A 19,971-nucleotide genomic window follows, 5' to 3' on the forward strand; every position below is an offset into this window, starting at 1 on the left:
GACACTTTTCCCTGGTGCAGCTCGTAGGCAGAATATAAATCGTACGCGACATTCCACCTAGGGTTCAGCACCCGATAATTGTATTAGATTGTGAACACTTATAAACTTTTTAATACGTTTACTACAACATCGGAACTTGTACGACTGCGAATGTATTGTATGAACTTTATCCCGGTTAATGGCAAATAGGTGACCAGGGAATCCTGATTAATGTAGACCACACAAGGCCGTTACTAGGTGTTTGCTTCAGGAAGACCTACATTCTTCTATTCTTGCTGCAAAGTTACGGAAGCACTCGTTTGGTTGGATTGGTACTGGCTGCATAGCGAAAATATATATGAAACAATAGGACGTGAAATATTTTGCTATCAATGGCAAAAATAATTTTCTGTAGTATTGGAACAAAACAGAATGTAACTCGTGGAATAGCTTGGTAAGTCAATAAATGTGGGTGTGAACTAGTACTTGAAAAAAAAACACAAGACAGACTACGAACACAGAATCTTGCTGACATAGCTAATTCACAATGTTTCCAAGCTCACCATTGAACAGATATAATACAGAAGACTGACAATAAAATAAAATAATAGGAACAGGTGTTGCTTGTGAGTGTTTTTTAATGAAATGTCCATCAAAACGACTTCGGGATCGGCAAATGGGCTTGGGAAAACAGCAGTTTTAGATAGAAGGCTGTTCGAGTATGCTGCTGCTTGGAGGAAGCATGAAGCTTAAAGGGTTGTAGTTTGGGCAAGCTGTGCAGACAAGTGACCGGTGCGTAGAAATATGTTTGAAAGCCGCGTGATGTCCTGCAAATGATTATATCAAACGTGAAAAAGAAAGAGAGAGAAGGCAATTAAACCTCTAGTTGAAGTCCATCAGTCCACTGTCTTCATCATACAGTTGACGATGAGGTTGCAGCGGAGTCACTGCACACCCCTCGTCTTCTAAGGAATGTATAAGGGGCATTGGAATGGCTAAATTTTTTTACTTCACTGTCTTCCGGATCGGCCAACATTTTTAGGCTTTACCTACGCACAGAAACGGCCCACATTTCTACAATGCGCAAAGACACAGGAACTGCCTACATTTTTCAACTGTACTACTCTGCGCATCGACCCACGAACAAGGCTAGAAACGCAGATACCCCGTTAGTAAAAGCAGTGGCAACTCACTAAGGAAGGCAGTGTCTTCAAAAAAATTTACGGAACCGAGAGTTTTTTGTTAGACAAATGACATCCACGCCAGCGTTTTCTTATGTGAACCGTCTTTCAGTTCCATCTGAGGAGGTCCCTTGCAAGAAATGCATGTAATGAAGACATGTTATACTATTATGGTCTATATCTTTGCAACCACAGTGGCCTCGTGCCTTAGTTGGGTAAAATTGTGTAGAGAAATGTGGCACTGGATGATCATGCATGTGTCGCGGCGACAATGGCGCGATGGGCGTCAAATTAACAGAGATCATAAAGCTTCAGGGAAGCGTGCAAGGAAGAATGACAAGACGTGCACTATTTAGGTTCTTGCTCGGCGTACGGAGAGGCATAGCTCGGTAGTACCCTTGCGATCCGAGCGGTCACAATTGCTTTTGAGAAAGGTCACTATGATATAGTAGATTAAATGAATAAAACTAAAACATGTACTAAGCAGAAGCTATACGACCATCGAGCTTGCAAATGTTGCCAAACATTTCACGCTCTCCTCGGCTATGGGACCCCAGCGTATGACACGTATGGTCCCGAAACTGCTTGAAGGGATTCGCTGAGCAAGGCAGAGGTATACCCAGCCCCTTCGGCCACCGCGGAACTTGTTTGTTTCCTTAGGGAACGCAAGCGCAGGAAATTAAGGCGAGCGCAGTAGTCCCAAGAATTTAGGAGCACGGTGGCCTCGAGCACAGCCAGGAAGCCTCAGGAATCACCCGTAGGGAGTAATTTCTTAACGCTACTCACAAAAAAATCCTCTGCAAAACAAACTGGCCCACTACAAATAGGGAGCAAGCACCATCGCAAAATTCGACCGTTAGACCTCCACAAGCTGTAGCAACAGGTTCAGTTTTGGTATATTTGACCTGCTTAGTTGCAGGAGCGGGAGCAGAAGCTAAAGGCTATACAGCCGGACAAAGGCATCTGCTCCTAACGCATTTCTACACGGAGCTCGGCATGCGATAATGTCGTGGGGATCAAAAATCAGCAAGCAAATACATTGAAAAATAAATAAAAGAAAAACATTTAGTTTACTATGCTACTACACAACACCACGTAATAAACTATATCTAACATTATAGATATAAGTCTGATCCGATTACAATGCAACATTTGCGACTGAACAAGTAAAATTTAGCGGGCAACGGCTGTGGGACAATGACGCAAGACTGTTTTTTATCGTCATTCAGGCTCCTTAATCTCGCGTTACATCATTCTTGCAAATTGGTTTGTTGTCGCGGAGAACGCATGTTTAATTGTGCAGCACATGAGACCGGAATCAGCCCACATGCGAAAGCACGCAGTATTTTTGTAGGTAAATTGTTCATATAAATTAGCAAGTAGCACTACTTGCCGAATGACGATGTACTGAGAGCAATATCAAAAATTAAAGTCTCGCTTGCACTATATCAATTGGGCCCTCTACTCTGGTATTGAGCTAAGAGATGTTTGCTCTGCTGTCCAGCAATTTATTATTCTGTCAAACGGAATGGCCAGATTAATATTGCTTCATTTAATTTGTGTGTGGTTTTCAATTAACCAATATTAATTATCCGAGTATAGGTTACTTTAACTTGAAGTTTGAACTTTCAGCAGTACTTACTTGACAGCATTTCTGAAAGTTATTTTGTGGTTGCGAATAGAAACAATTGAACCATTTCTTGCTTAATCTCGCACACTGGGCACGAGCCATGAATTGTATGGGCAACAGCAACTAATACACCGATTACCCGTTTTTTGGCCAATCACCGATAATAGGTATTAGCAACAACAGGAACGACTGCTCAAAGGGTACAGCTACACGCGGCTGCCACATACTTGCGCCAGGCCGAGTGCATGGCAACTCCTGAGTGGAAGAAACAGCGTCCTGGTAGGTACGAAGCGCCTGCTCTACTCGGGAAGCCAACTGGCGACCCTCGACCAGGCCCAGCGAGCCGCGATCGCTAGTGGAGCCCTGTCAGAGGGAACCACCCAGGAATAACCCGCGCAACGACTTCTGTAATACTAAAGCTCCTCCTCCTCCTCCTCCTCTACTCAGAAGGATAAAGATCGGGCGCCCACCAACCAAGAACTTGGCTGAAAACACCCAAATCTCCAGAGAAATAGGGGAGAAGATCGCGGTCGCCCGTTTGACCCGCAACCTTCATCCCGATAACAACGCAGGTCGTCAAAAGTCAAGAACATTGAACATACTGAAGCAAATAAACAAGGACAAGATCGAAGCAAGCTTCATGGACGTAGGTGCATGCCGAGACGGCCAGGCTTTTGCGGTTTTCGTCATGGACACGCTGGGCAAAATCATCAACTGTGCTTCCGTCCGGATGACTAACCGCGAGGTGGCCGAGCAAGTGGCCATTGCACTTGCCATGCAAGACGGTCGGAGAGAAAGGGTGTATAGCGCTTCGAAAGTGGCCGTCAGGGCATTCCAGAAAGGCCGGGTAGCCCAGCAAACAATTCAAATTCTGAAAGGCGCCATACACGGCGACACCTCCATACACTCCGTCCTTTGGTTCCCTGCCCACGTCGGGGTGATTGAGGGGGTTCTTCTGAACCTCAACGAGTCCGCCCACGATGCTACGCGTGGCATTACCGACCGCGCTGCCCTCGGATCGGGCGACTCTCTCCACGGACACAGAGAAGCTCCTATCACGCACAATGAACTTACTAAATTCTTTTACTTAGAGAGAAGGGCTCTCCCGCCGCCTTCCTCCAAGCTAAGCAGGCCGCCGGCGGTCACACTCAGACTCTTGCAAACGAACTCCTACCCAAATACGGCGCCCCTTAACAGCATATATCCGGAGATTTATCCGAATTGTTCTTGCGTGGCCTGTGGTCAAGTTGCTACTTTGCTTATATGCCCTGGGAGTGCGAGTTGCTGGGCCCAAAGTACACCAAGGAAGCGTGGGACGAGCTCCTGCGAAGTCCCGTCTTCGAGGACCAAACCATAACCGTCCAGCGTGCCCGCGTTTGGGCCGGCTGACTAGATCTGTCTGAGCCGTCAATGGATTAGCCGGGTGCACGTTTTATCGCGTTTTTCTGGACCCAATAAAAGTTTATTCAGTCACTCACGCTACTCGGGAAATTTTTAAGCGTATTCCTAATGATCAGACCATGGAGCTTCTGCGCCAGAGGCCCTTTGGTAAGATCCTGCCGACTAGGAATCTTTATATATATATATATATATATATATATATATATATATATATATATATATATATATATATATATATATATATATATATATATATATATGTTGTGAGGGCACATATGCTGCACTGGGGCTCCGGCGCTCGCACGGTGGTCGCGAGAAAAAAAGAAAAAAGAGGCAGAATTAAACAGATGTTCGATTGTGTGCTTCACTCTCTCATGACAATGGCGCAGCCGCTAAACGAACCTTTGCTCTATGACCCGCCCTCGGAGACCGTGTTGCGGAGCGGGCACATCCTTCGGCATACCGCAGCATCTGCTCTAGAGCTTGCCGCGCCGGTCGGGCACGGCTTTCACGGTTCCTCGGCCTCTTATCTGGCCGCCGCCACACCTGTCATCCCAACTTCTCAGGTCATGGATTACCCTCCCGTCGCTACGCAGAACGCTTTACAGCCAAGGGACGCCATACACGCTCCCTTGGACGTCGATTCCGCTGCCGCGTCTGAATCGTCGGCAGATGCTGTCCATAACGCCTATACTGCGGCTTCTAGCGACATGGTTATGGCCACACAAATAACAGGCTGGCAAAGCGCCTGGAATATGTCACGGTTTGCGTCACTACAGCCCGTGCGCGTAGCGCATTTACTTCGCCACGTCCCCTGGAAGGTCGCGAGTTCCATGGCTTCTACGACGATCAAATATTGTTGGTAAATACAGTCAATTAATTGACCCGTCGACACGCCTGCGCGGAGGACGCGAAGATGTCCCTCGCCGAAAGCCGACTTCGTGATGCCGCCAATGCGTGGCACAGATGTGGTGGCTCTGTGTGTACTTCCTGTGGCGATTGGAGTGAGGCTTTATTGAATGCTTTCCCTCAGCTTCCTTCTGCCTATGACAATCGCTTCTTGAAAATGCGCGGCCGCTGGTAACCACCAACCGACGAGGTAACACTGTGTGTATGACAAGGTCAACCTACTCGAGAACTGCGGCACCACCTGGCTATCTCCTGCTGCTCGCCAGTATGTGATCGGCGGTTTGATCGACTCTATCCATGCTGCCACCCTCTCTATTCAGCCTCCAAAAACGTCTCCGTATGTTATCGCTCGAAAGGCAGCTGAACTTCAGCATGACACTCATCATCGCATTGCTGCAGGTATACCGGAGGCTCTTCGCTGGCCATCTCCACGCGACGCGGCTGCGTCTCGTTGGTCGTATTGGTCACAATGCCAAGGATTGCCCTCAGCCGCCAAAAACCTGGATCCATTGCCAGGCCTGCCGATGTCCCGTGTTACCGGTCCTTGTGGAAGGGATAGGTGACCTGTTCGCGCTTGTGGATACCGGTGCTGAGAAGACGGCTCGACACCAATGTCATGTTCCTGACACAATCCGCCCGTGGATGCAAGCCCCACTCTACGGACTAAGAAGCAGCGCTATGCCAGTGGGCGTGATCGACATTCATATCCGGACGTTGGCCGGGACTAAATTCATTCCTGCTGTTCCCGTCTTCGTGGACCACCCTGCTCACATGATTATGGGGACAGATTTCGTGCTGGTCCGACGACATTCAAACCACCATCGACCACAGCCGTGGTGAGTTCCGCCCTAGTACAACCCTGGCCCAGAGCACCAAAACCACTTCCACGCCAGTTGAGACGCCTGCAGGTGCTTCTGAAAATTCGCGTACCTTGTGCTCGTTACTCGCTGCCCCCGCTCCATTGTTCGCCAATAGCACGGCCGACCTCCCAGGCGGTAATTTTCTAGTACGTCTTGGTCAAAAGTTCTGAAGCCGCAGCGACTATCAGGCGTCGCGCTGCGCTATCGCGGCGCTGCCATCAACGGCTCTCGCAGATGCTCGCTGGTTGCGGGGATATAAGAGCAAGGAGGAGCATCGTTCTTACTGCCATGATGTGGTGCGACAAAACTAGTGAGCTGTTCCGCATGCCCCTGTGCAAGTCTTGCCCGCAGTGAGGGCGCTCCGCGCCTTAGTGAGCGGCGATCCTGGGGATGGTGGCGCTTCGCCAGGAGCGTTTTCTCGACGTTATCGTGCTCCCGACGGAGTGCCCCAAAGATTTTTAACGCTAGTTGTGTTGCCTCGCCCAGCCGACGTCTTGGCTTTGGCTTTTATGCGTAAAATATATTTAGCTTTTAAAATCGGAGAGCTACTTCATAACATGCAGCGATATCGACTTCAAAATATATGAGCTGTGTTTGGTGAAACGCTGAGGTTGGTAACCATTGCGACTGCTATCGTGTTTTAAACCTGATACATTATCTCGCCAGAACACCCCGGTTGCGCGGTTAAGCTTCGCGCTACCAAACAGTAGGCTACGGAGCATCACGGCATCCCCTTGGCGGCAACTCTTGTACGCAGCACGTTTGCGAGGCTGGTGCACAAAAGGTAAACACACCTAAATGCCACACTATCTGACGGGCCACTTTATGATCACTGAACATACGACAGCGATAAAGCGAGAGCCCATCTTGGAGTTGAAGTTGTAGTTTATTTCACCACAGTGTTTCAATGTTTACATATTCATACATGAGGCAAAGATACAATGTGTGGTGTGGAATGCGGTAAAAAAGATGCGATATAAACGCAGCTTGACTGGCCCGACATCCCAGCAGTACAAGGCAGAAAAGTGACAGCATTCGTAAAATCATGTAAACAAGTAAATAGGGACATAAATACATAGTGAAATTGGCACAATAACCAATATATTTATACAAAAACGAGAAATGCAGAAAGATTTGCACTCCTCGAGAAGAAAAAAAATAAAAGATCGTAAAAATGCAGCATCTTACGCCGCATTTTTTGCCAAAAAAACAAGAAATACATCATGTCAGCAAAAAAAGATTGGACATATCCTGTCGCGAAAGAAGGCGCAATCGCTCTGATGAGAAATTGAATTTGTTTAGTATGTGGGGGAGTGAATGTTTCAGCATTTGGAGACCATAGTTTGTTCGGCGTCAAGGAACCTTCCACTAATCGCTCTGTCTAGACGAGACGAGGTACTGCGCTCCAAGCATGCTATGAAGGCAAGATTATTGTTTCCTTTGTTTAATTCAGTTCTCAAGGACACTAACAAACAATGTTCATACATGTTATCAAATCCTAATACTTTGAATTTATTGAATAAAAACGAGATATGTGCATTATATTCGGCATTTGCTATACAACGTAATGCATTTCTTTAAAGCGCGAGTAATTTTTGCTTAGATTGCGCGGTACCAGTGCCCCACACCAGAAGACCATAGCGTAGCTGTGAACAAAATAGCGCGTTATTTGTGGCGAGCTCCACCACTGGAAAAGCTGGCGCCACCGTCGGTGTGACGTGACCTGAGGGATCACGTGGACACAGCGGCCGCGTCGGCTGCTTCGGAAGCGCCGAAGCGAGCTGAAAAGGAAAGTTTAAAGTCCCACCTGCGCCAAGGTTCTGATTAAGTGGTGAGGCTTTACCGCCTTGGGTGGCAAATTGACAACATTTGAAACTACTATAGTAGGTTGTGGCTGCCTTTGGAGGCGCGCAGCCTGGTAGGCTACTGCTCGGTGCCGCACTGCCGGACGTACGCAATGGAGCCCGGTGTCAGCCTTATTCACACGTAGCTGCAGGGCAAGGAGCTGCGTGAAGCTTGGCTGGCGAAACTTAGAACCGGCAGACAGCCATCGGCTACAACTCGGGTATGCAGCAAGCACACACGCGAGGAAGATTTCTGCTACGGCGCCTGGACTGCGCGATGTTCGGTGAGTAGCAGAAAGCGCGCACTGAGACGCTCGCACGCGCCCGCTGCCCGGCTAATGTCAGGGCGGTTTGGTCTATGAACTTGTTGATGGTAGATACTGGCAAATTCACGGGAACGGAAAGGAAGTGGTAACACGCACATTAAGGAAAGGCATAGCATATGGTCCTGTCTGTGTTAAGAATTAATGCACTGGATTACAAAAACGCAGCAGAGGGAAATCGCACGCTCAGAAGACCGATAAACATACAGTGCGACGCAACTTAAGAAATAATATTGATATTTCTAAGAATTTAGAAGACAAAAACAGATGGAATCGTCGCGACGGCACATCACAGTCGCCGTAGGCATCGAAGTCTCTATAACGAAATTATGTTTGAGCAGTTCTGATAGCGTCCACGCAACAATGGTTACTAGTGTACTGTCAAATGCTCATATGCTGCGGCCTAAAGTTCACGGCACGGTGCGAAAACGCGCTCACAGCGAAAGCAATATATTGTGCGCAGACATGCATGCAGACGCGCAGTCGGTCGCTGCAAACCCGTGCGTTCGCTGCATTGAGACTTCATTCTCTTATGCCCCATTTGGTTAAACAGGCAGCCCATTACAAGAACATATTTCACATAGTTAACTCTCAGCGCATGCTTACCTTTCACGCAAGAAGCCGGTTCGGGAGACTCCATCGCGGCGACCGCGCGTAGTGGTGTTTGCTGTACGTATTCGGTAAATGTAAACGATTCTGTGCTTTAAGTTTGCCCAAGATTATTAAGAGACCGCGAAAACTTCCCTGGTTTTGAGAGTACCTACATAAATGTCCAGGACGGCTGCCGCATGGTGTTTTTATTGAGCGCCGTAAGCGAAACCTATGAGGAGCGTGCCGCCTGATCCCTCATACTACGCAAGGGAGGCGCTTCCGACAGATGGCGACTCCGTAACTCCTCGCCCCTAATAAATAGTTAACATGTGAGTAGTGGGTAGAAATGATTGACATCTCCTAAGCATGCCTAGTGCCTCACTTAGCTTTTTTCTTACCATTTCACTATGGGAATCCCATAACATATGCTCGTGAAAAATTATTCCCAATGCTTTAGCTGTCGCGGAATCGTTCAGGTATAGCTTTGAAGTAGCTGTGTACGTTGTACCTTTCGATCGAAAGAGAACAGCTTTGGTTTTTAAGCAGTTGATTTGTAGGGAGTTTACGGTCTACCATGCATACAAGTCTCCTGGTGTCGCGTTTGCTGCTGAAGTAATGTCATTTACGTCCACACCTGCGAAAAACAAGGATGTGATATCTGCATATATGAGATATGGGATTGTCTGGTTTATGTTAACAATGTCGTTGACATAAGTAATGAAAAGTAGTGGCCCCAATATACTACCTTGAGGTACGCCTTGAGTAACTTCTTGCAAGGACGATTGTTCTGTGTTTATGCTTACACACTGTAGCCTATTGCTCAAATAAGTGGCACTTAAATTCAGTGCAGTGCATCGGATGTCATCATAGGGTATTTTTTGTAAAAGTTTATTGTGATTTATCCGGTCAAAGGCTTTAGAGAAGTCAACAAATATACCTAGTGTAAGTTTCCTGTCCGATATAGTGGGTATATATCTTCCTTCTCGCTCTCTTTTATCCCTGCCTCCAGCGAGCGTCTGTGAGTGCCGTTGATGGCAGCGCCGCGATAGCGGAGCGTTGCTGCTCCTAGTACGGTCGCAGTGGCTTCGGAACTTCTGAACAAGACTGTACATTGTATACCAACGGGTGACCACTTGTCAATATGTGTGCCGTTGAGGAGGCCCACGGAGCAGGACAGTACCGCGATCGCGGAACTCGGGCGTGAAATGCTCGACGCAGGCATCATTCGGCCCTCTTCAAGCCTGTGGGAAGCGCCTGTCGTATTTGTCCTGAAAAAATAATGGTTCTTTGGATTTTGCATCGATTACAGGCAGCTAAACGCGTACCCACTACCCCAAATTGATGACGCTATTTATACAGTCTGCCATTCCATGTTATTTTCATGGCTTCATTATGCGCGGCTTACTGGCAGATCAACGTCGCGGAAGAAAAGTGAAAGACAGCCTTTCGGACTCCTTCAGGCTTGTACGGATTTAACCGCACGCCGTTTTGTTTGCGCACCACTCCTAGTACCTTTCGGCATACTATGAATTGCGTGCTAGAAACGCTGCAGAATTAAGCTTGCGTAGTGTATCTAGACGGCATCCTCCTCTTTGACTCAACGGAAGAACGAAATCTACGCAATTTGAACATTTGAACAACTGATAGTCGGCGTTCGTGTTGTCCACTTCTCTTGTGTCTTGTCTGCACGCCTCACTTTTTTTGCATAATCGGTCCTTACCAACTAGCTCAGCTTTCTTTCGTACAAAATACTAGACAAGCTCTTAAGGCCAGGTTTCGGCTGAACCATAAGTGCCAGTTTGGCATCTCAAATATTTTATACTTGTGACATAGCACGTCTCCAAACGGCACCCAGCCGCTCCAGGAGCTCATTGCTGCTACAGCAGAATTTGACACACCAACTTGCCTGAAACAAAATTAGTCGTTTGTGGGCATGTCGTCGCACTTACGCAGATTTATTGCCCAGTTTGCATCAACCGCCACTGCCCTGATAAATTTACTTAAAAATTGAGTTGGTTATGAATGGGGCGCTCCACAAGAAATCGCTTTTCGAACTTTAAAACAGCAGTTAACTCTCTTTCCTGCACTAAGCCACTTTAATGACGACTGGACAACGAAAGCGCACACTGATGCCAGCCGGATGGGCCTCGGGGCAGCCCTAGTGCAACGTGACCCTGATGGCATCGAACGTGTTGTCGCATATGCGAGTCGCAAAATTTCAGAAACCGAGTGCCACTGCCACTCCAATGAACTGGAATGTCTGTGGTGGTATTGAGTGTGGATGACAAATTCCCGTCGTTATCGTTTTGGGCGCAAATTCACGGTCATGACCGATAATGCTGCATTAACGTGGATGTTTTCCAAGCAGCAGCTGAAGTACAAGTTTGCCCGATGCATTACCACGCGGCAAGAGTACAATTTTCCCGTGCGCCACCGTGCTGCGGAACTAAACAACGTCGCCTATGCTCTCTCCCGGAACCCTCTTGGGAGCCTGTCGCAAAAGGAGAAGAGTCGCAATTTCTTCTCCCTACAAGGCCTCTCCGAAGCCCAACAGCGGGACAAAGGCTTAGCACCGATCATCCAATCAATCGCTGCTACAGGAAAGAATTCGCCTTATGTAGTACGCATGCAATGATACACTGCATCGGTGTCAGAGGCACAAGGACCACTCAGAAGAACGTCATCTCCTAGTGATTCCTAATTGCTTAAGATCAGAAATATTAGGAGCCATTTATAGCACCCCGAAACGAGGGCACATCGTCCGAACAGCTATGCTCCGCATTATACAAGAATGCTTCTGGTGGCCGAAGATTGAAAGCAATGTCTTCTCCCACGTCGCCAGCTGCGAAGTGGGTCGGCAATACAAGTGGCTGCCAGGATGCCAGCCCGGATTACTGACACACTTTGCAATTGGCGACATAGGAGCGGACATTGCTTTCCACCTTCAGCGACCAGAAGCGTTCTTGTATTTTTCGGAGCGTGGCCGTTTCGACGATGTGCCCTCGCTTCGGAGTGCCATGAATGGCTCGCAATATTTCAGTTGCGATGTGTGTCAGAAATACAAGCGGCAGTCAGGATTCCAGCCAGGATTACAGACACCTATTCTGCTGCCAGAAACTACTTTTCACACTGTTGGCATCGACTACGTCGGACCTCTACCGATCACTAGTACAGGAAATGGCTACATAAATATGGCCGTGGGCTATTTGTCGAAGCACGTCGAAGTGATCGCTGTGCCATCTCTCGCATCCGGTAACCTAACCGGTTTCCTGAAGCTAAGATTTCAGTGGAGGCATGGCCTGCCAAAGAGATTGATATCAGACCGTGCTACGACATTCCGTACGCGCGAACTAAGGAATTACCTTGGTACGGCAGGGGTGCAGCACCATTACACGTCTGTATTACTTTACACGTCGCAGGCAAACGGCCTTACGGAACGAACGAACCAAAGCATCCAGGCCCGACTTGCTATGTATTTGAGTATAGAAAAAAAACGAGAAGCCGACTGGGACGCTCACCTGAAGTCATCTGCTAACGCCACTAACACGGCGCTGGATACGTCTACCAGGACAACGCCGTACAAAACTATCTACGGGGAAGGTGCTCCACCTCAAAGTGGTCCTCAACCTGGACACTCTCGTTACCATCTCCAACTCCACCTACCGAACGTCAATCTTTGAAAAGATCAGAACAGCAGCGATCAGAAGAGCTTCACAAGCGCGACAAACGCAGAAGCACCACTATGACTGCCGACATCGACCTGCTTCGGTGTATAACATCGGTGATGGTGGACATGAAGGGGAGTCAGCTCCCCAAGCCAGAAGCTACTACCGAGGTATGAAGGACCCTTCACAGTTACTGAGAGCATAGAAGAAAGCACATAGAGCGTAAGCACCTCAGTTCCAAGCACTATCCTCGACAGGCGTAAAAAAAACTTTGCCGTGCCCGTGTCACGCCTCAAGAAACGGTTCCGGAGGATCAAGTGAACTGTCAGTTTTAAAATTGAGTGTCGATTCTCTTTTTTCTTCGGGTCCGCAGCGTGCCCAGTGTGAAGAGAAAGAGGCACACTTGGGCGCCGGCCCTGGAACGGCGAGCTCGACAAAAGAAAAGGAGGCATAAGTAAACAGTTGCTCCGGTGGACGGCGAATTGTCTGCTTCACTCTCTCAGTACAATAATATATATATATATATATATATATATATATATATATATATATATATATATATATATATATTGTAGTGAAGGCACTGGACAGTGGGCATGCACGGGGCTGGGGAAAAATAAGGCCTTGCAATGTTCTACGTAAACGCACTTCATGCCTATGCAACCGTGACTGTTAGTTTTCATGAAATAGATCGACAACGTGGGGAAGGCAACCGGCGTGAATCGAACGGGTGGCGACTATAACACGAGTCCGGAGGTAGGTTAGATGGGTCCTGACATGAAAGTGGAGCAGGCCTGTAGCTTGAGGGGCCCCCAGTGTCAGCTAAACGTGGCTGCGATGGCGGCAGAAACGTTATACGTAGCTCGGAAAATGGCAGGAATAGAATTTTGGCCGGTTACCTGGTGTTCACGACGGGTTCACGACAGGGGTTCCAGCGGCCGAGTAAGGGACGAGAATCGAACGTGAACGTAGCGGCGGCACATGGAAGGTGCCGATGGCCCGGTAGGCGTCAGAAGCCGGAGGAGCGTAAGGCTGGGCGACAACATGAGCGTAAGTTAGGGGAAAACAGCAGACTTCGGAGGAGGGGTCGGTGGCAGCGCCACGGAAACTTGCGTCTGAATTGCGTGACGAAGAAAAGGAGCCGAGCTTGCTGATGGCTAGGCTGTGCTATTCGCCAAAGAGAGTTGGCGTGCGATTTCTTGGCGGATGAACTCCTTTATCTCCGACATTAACGCAGAGATGTCCGCAAGGTCGCGGCCGAAATCCAAGGCAGATAGATCCGCGGTGTCCTGCTTAGCAGTGCCTGTTGATGCACGCTGCTTGCGCAGCTCGTCGTACTGCTGAGCTCTATGACCTCGGCAATCGTCCGGGGACCCTTCGCGAGGAGCATCTGGAAGGCATGGTCATCGATGCCTTTCATGACGTGCTTGATCCTGTAAGCTACGTCAATGGATGAGTTGACGCGCTTGCAGAGCGAGTGCACGTCTTTAATGTAACTGGTCAAGGTCTCGTCCTGGCGTTGAGCTCAACCATGCAGGCGCTGCTGAGCACGGAGCAGGTGAACGTCGGGACCTCTGCCAAAGTTGCCGTGAAAGCCGACCAATTCGTAAGATGGGATTTATGATTGGCGAATCACAGGTTTGCCACGTCATTCAAGTTAAAGATGCCATTTGTCAGCATAGCGCGGTCGTCCCACTCATTACAGGTGCTTACGAGGTCATATTCGATGAGCTAGTCTTCCATCTCGTGGTCGTCGGTGTCACTAAATATAGCGGGATCGCGCTGCCGGATGACGCCAGAGCAGACGATGGCCGGGGGCATGGGTGCAGCAGCCTCGGGCGGTCCCGGATCCTCCCTTGCAATAGACGGTGATTGCGTCCGACTGCGGAGTTCCAGGATGTAGAGAAGCCCAGCAGCTCCATCAAATACAACGGGGGTGGTTGCCAGCAGCACTAGTTCCAAGTTTGAAACCGGTCGGTGCGATGGTGAAACAGCAAATAAGCGTTTCTCGTCGCCGTATTCCTTCTCCCCAGCATCGTACCCACTGCCGAGTGCGTACAGTACGATATATATATATATATATATATATATATATATATATATATGTGTGTGTGTGTGTGTGTGTGTGTCCATTACCAGATCATAAGGGCGACAGTGATAAGTCTCCTGGAGTGTCCATACATTCACTATCCCTATAAAAGAAATGGTTGAAGCCTGAACCGCTGTGGTAAGCCTGAGGTTACATAAATGTGTTGATAAAAGAATGTGTGTGTGATAGAAATACAAAATCTGGCACAGTTAAAGTATATATTTTTGCGAAACGCTTCGGCCGTCGATCATTGTGTCAGGGCTCACGCGGTGACCGCTGCGGAGCTCCGTGTTGGTACCCCACACATCCACGAAAATATTGCGAGGTGGGAACAAGCACGAATGTTGTTTGTGCAAGGCGAATTCTGATGATACCAGCTGACACTAGAACATGGCGGCCGAAGTGTCCCAGCCACAACAACACTTCTATGTCATCGTCTCTTGTCTGCATGTCCTTTTCTACAGCGCAACAATATTAACAGAGCATAGACATTTCAATAATTTTGCAAGAAGAACTAGTCAATGAGATAGGACAGTAATTTACAAGAGAGTATGGTGTTACCTTTCATGTAGGCTGAAACATCAGTATCTCCTTCCCAGTAATCTGGTAAGTCTTCTGTGTGGTGTGACTGCGAAAACAACGTGATGTATTTAGCATATATTGTAGTCATAGGTTTAAAGATGTTGTTCTGGACGCCTGCTGGCCATTTGTTTTTAATTATTGAGGTGATGGCCTCTGCAGGGATGAGAAAGGGTGCCGTATGCAGATTTACACTGGTAGAAAAGAGAAAATGTGTCGTTGAAGTGTGTTTACAGCATTAAATCCTTAGAACCAAGGCGAACAAACACGCCATTCACTTTCCATTTGCACCACATGGGTTAAAAGGAAGCAAAAACCAGGAAATACCGTCCCCACATTACAAAAGGAAGTGCACACGAGATAAGTATCTAGAGTGCTCGCATAGTTACAACGAGCTCTGGCAAACAATACTTCAACAGCCATTTTTCTTACGAAGATAAAAAACAAACAAATGATATGTTGGGACTGATGTGCAGCCAACAATTTTTAAAAATTGATACGGTGGTGCACCTATTCAGCTTGCAGCAAAGCGGGAAAATTAAGGAGGATTGTTTTAGTTTCTAATCATTACGTTGCACCATGCGGTAATCACAGTGAGAAAGATAGGGTCTTGCACGATGCAAGCCAAGAGGCCAGAGTATCTATGGCTGAAGTATAGATGCAACATAAAGAATGAAAGACGAACCACACGCTTAAGTTGGACCGAACACAAATACTGCCAGAGGCCACAAAGTGTGCTTAGGAGAAGTGTGAATTACAAACCTGTTGGATAGTTATGATGAATACACTAGTGATCACAAACAAAATGAAGGCACCACACATGATGTCTGCTCCAGAGATCATGCACGTTTTGAAACCTTGGGAAAGTAACACACCTTTGATTTCCTTCTTATTGTTGGCAGTCTTATACAACGGCCAACAATTCAATGTTTCGATGAATCCATTTGGCCCTCCATCACCCTTCGACAGCTGTGCGCATCGTGCGAACGTCGACTGGAACTCTCGCTGTTCGCATATGCACAACAATTACGTGAGCGTCTGCGAGTAAACTAAAAAAAACGGTTTATTTGTTTCAAGCCTGTGGAGAATGTTTTCACTGGTCGAGCAATAATTTAGTTAAACAATGTCTCATTTGACTTTTAACCGCGTACACAGCTGTCATAGACGCATTGGGTTCACTTCGTTATAAGTCGTGCATGTCGTGCGGAAGGACCATCATGAAAACTTGCAAGTTTCAGGCAGACACAGTTGGGGGATAATAATGTCATTTCGGTAATGAGAGCAGTTCTATAAGAATGTCTCGCACTTTGCTCCCTCCTCTTGCGAACCTATGCTTCATTGATTTGTCCTATCTTTTCCATCTACATGAATGAAGTTCCAGAATGCAGTTGCTTAGAATTAAACATGTTTGATGAGGTTTGTAGAATACTGGTAAATTGGTTAGGCCTACACAACCCAAATTGATTTGAAATTTTATTTACCTGAAGGAAACTACTAATTTTCTTACTCTTATGAGAAATCCGAACATTAACGTATCATCGGTAAGTAAACTAGATCACTCCTTATGATTTAGCAACAGTGCAGCGTAATAATGTCGACCAATAAGAAGGTCAGTGAAATTTTCATAGCATCAACTGTCTGTCCCTTAGCAATGAAGCGGTTTACACGCTGCATGCAAATTGTTCTCTTTCGTTGTGCTTGCTATGCGCAAGATTATATTTTGCTGATTTTTTGCATGAGAACTCACAAGTTTGAAAACTTTGTCTTGTAATTTCGTTGGTATATTTGGTTTACCTCCTTCGAAAGCATTTATTAAGATTAATGCTTATTATGTCACATCAGCGAGAATTACAACGTGAAAGAAAAAGTTCGTAAGACTTGCCCATCGGATCATGGTAGCAGTCTGCGATACTCTGCTCTGATATATTTTTGAGCCACAAACACCGTTTGTTGAGGGTCAGTATCAAAGTGAATTGTGGGCAATTAGACCATATTGTGCTAAAATTTTTATCCTCTAGATGTTGTGCTCTATTAATTTTTCCCCCGAGGCCAAAATTCCTCGACTTGCCCAGCATGGACTTTATCAATGTTCCAAATATAACCTCGAATGCCCTTTATTTCTTTAGCGTTACTAGCAAATCTTCCTGTGCAAGAAACCATTCAATAGATACCTTGTTGTTTATTCAGCACATTATATGCCAGGATGATTTTTGCGCATGCTAACGTCCTTTGTCAGCTTTCCAGAATAATTTGATTGTCCATGCTTATCATTGAAGCTGGTATCTAGCGACTACGGTACCTGCGCAATTTTTTGTGTATTAAGGTGCCCTGAAAATCTTAATTGTGGTCATGAAAGACCAATAGGCGGAAGCGTTTACGTGCTAAGTAGTTCCAGTGTATAAACGTGCACATGACACTTTGTTTTAAATGTATTTGCAGACTTAGATTGCCAATCAATTTTGGTCTTTCTTCGTGCACTTTAGAGACACCTGATAATTGTACTTGCTCGATATGTGTTCTAGCTATGTCCTAGACTGCTACTTCTCCTACTGCTTGAGCTACAATGATATCTGCTTTACTTCAAATCATGGCTAACATACTTTTGTGTGGGCGTCAGAAGTTGCCTTTGGCCTTATAGACAGATAACTTTTTCAAGGTGCTGTGAATTTTTCTTCCGTCAGATAGCATATATGGTTATTAACCTGCAAAGTAAGTATAATTAGCAAGGTTATTAAAGAATTCTTTTTCAGTAAACGGAATGCTCTAATAATGATGAGTAATAAATCAAGCAAAGTGCTTTATTTATTAGCAGTGCTCGAGAACTTAAAGAAAGAACTAAATTTTCTGTAAAATGTGTCGGTTTGATAGTGTGGTGGCGTGAAATTAAATCACAGAACCCAGTATTTTTTACAGGCATTGCACGAAATGTAACTGCCTATTATTGCAGCACCATGGAATGAATTCTGCGACGTCTCTAACTTACAGGAAATATCTGTAAATTTGATGGCCTGTCATTCGAACATAGGGGAATGAAATTTACGGATAAAGTTGGATAAAGTCTGGGAGCGTAGCAGTCAATGTTGCCTGGAAAATGGCCAGTATAGAACAACAGTGTATTTGTTACATAGCAGGTATAATTATATTCCTTTAACATTCCACATCACTGATCTCGCACTTTGCTTTCAATGACCTAATCCTGACAAAATAGCAGTGGTGAAAGTGACTAAATGAGGTGATGCATTTTTGTTTCAGTTATTTATTTCCGCCAACAAAATTCAGTATGCCCAAACAAAAAGATTAGTGGACCCTCTAGGCATTATTAAAGCTACATTACTGAATTTGAGCCAACGGCTACATGGTAAAAGAACGCTGCCACAGCGGCGTTTACAAGAGCGTTACGGCATTTACAATTACTCTACTGCTTTTACTCCATCGGTAAGAGAGATAACTAGTGTATCCTACCCGGAATGAATGACAACAAAAAAATGAAAAAAAAGTTCGTATATGAAAGAAACAGTTACTCCACTTTAAACGCCACGTTTAGAGAGGGGTAAAATGCGTTTGTTCTACAGCGTAGTTGGGACAATTCTCCCAAGGGACGCAGACGCTCTTTTAATCACCCATAGCGTAGCCGCTTTCACACACACGTCCAGGGTTTCCACATATTGAGACGCAATTCCTTTAGGAGCGTCGAGAGTAGATAGGTGAGCAGTCAGCTTTGCAGATCTCAAAGGTTGAGTTTTCTGGAAATAACGTAGGACACCTGCTGGCGTTATATACATGCACCTTACATCTTTCGGCACATATGCTAGACTACTGCAATGCGACCCACTTGAGGGCGCGGCTCTGAGCCCCACACTCACTTTTTTCCCCTTGACGCGCTCGTCCTGTCTTTCTCTCCTTCCTCTCTCTTTCTCTCTTCCCATTCCCCCTTCCCCGTGCAGTGCTGTTGAGGTGTCCTCCTGTGAGAGACAGTTACGGCGCTGCACTCATCTCTTCCGTTTCCTTTTCTAAAATCACTTCACACACACATCTTTCGGCACATAAGTGGAAGGAATATTTCAGCTCCGTCAATATACACTTTCTTCTAATGCTGAAAATAACATGAATGGTAAGCAACTACGCGAAGCTACCTAATGTGGCTAGAAAGACATCTACTCCCATTAGACTAGATACCTAGATATGTGCGGAATTTGTTATTATTAAAAAATTGCTACCAATGTTATTTATTCTATGCTCATTTCTTAATTTCTCCTACCAGAAACAATATGGCCTAAGAAGAGAAGATGTTATTACAGAAAAATATGTCTACACGTTAGCATATTAATTTTTCGCCATATATCTACAACAGTTTTGTAGGTTAGTCGTGTGATATTATAAAAAATACATGTTGTACAACCTTGAAACTAAACAATCTCTTCGAGTTCTATGTCCAATATACATAACGGTGATGCGGTAGCGTAAAGTTGCCTTATTTCAGAAGCATGCCAGATGCACTTTGCCACAACAACGCGAACAAACAACACATGCCAACGAAGCCCACGGACCAAGGCCTTGTGCACTATTACAACTCTCGGTACAATCATAATATTTTAGTGCCAATCCAACGGGTGTCTCTAATTGTTCATTTATGTTATGTTGGAAGCTCGCAAATGGGCCTATACACACACAGACATATATATATATATATATATATATATATATATTGCTTTACTGAAGGACCTCATAGGACCACATCGTACGGTGAAGGTAAATGCGCCTGCACCAGCGGAAAAATACGAGCACAGGCAATGGGCCACATAAATTACTGATGCTTCTGTGAGAAAAACAAAACGTTCAGTCCTTTAGTGCTTATACACTGCAGCTGACTATACCCAGAGAAAATGAGGCTGACACATACGGTACAATCTGTAAGTAAAA

The sequence above is a fragment of the Dermacentor variabilis genome, chromosome 11, assembly GCF_050947875.1.
Source record: "Dermacentor variabilis isolate Ectoservices chromosome 11, ASM5094787v1, whole genome shotgun sequence".
Lineage (NCBI taxonomy): Eukaryota > Metazoa > Arthropoda > Arachnida > Ixodida > Ixodidae > Dermacentor > Dermacentor variabilis.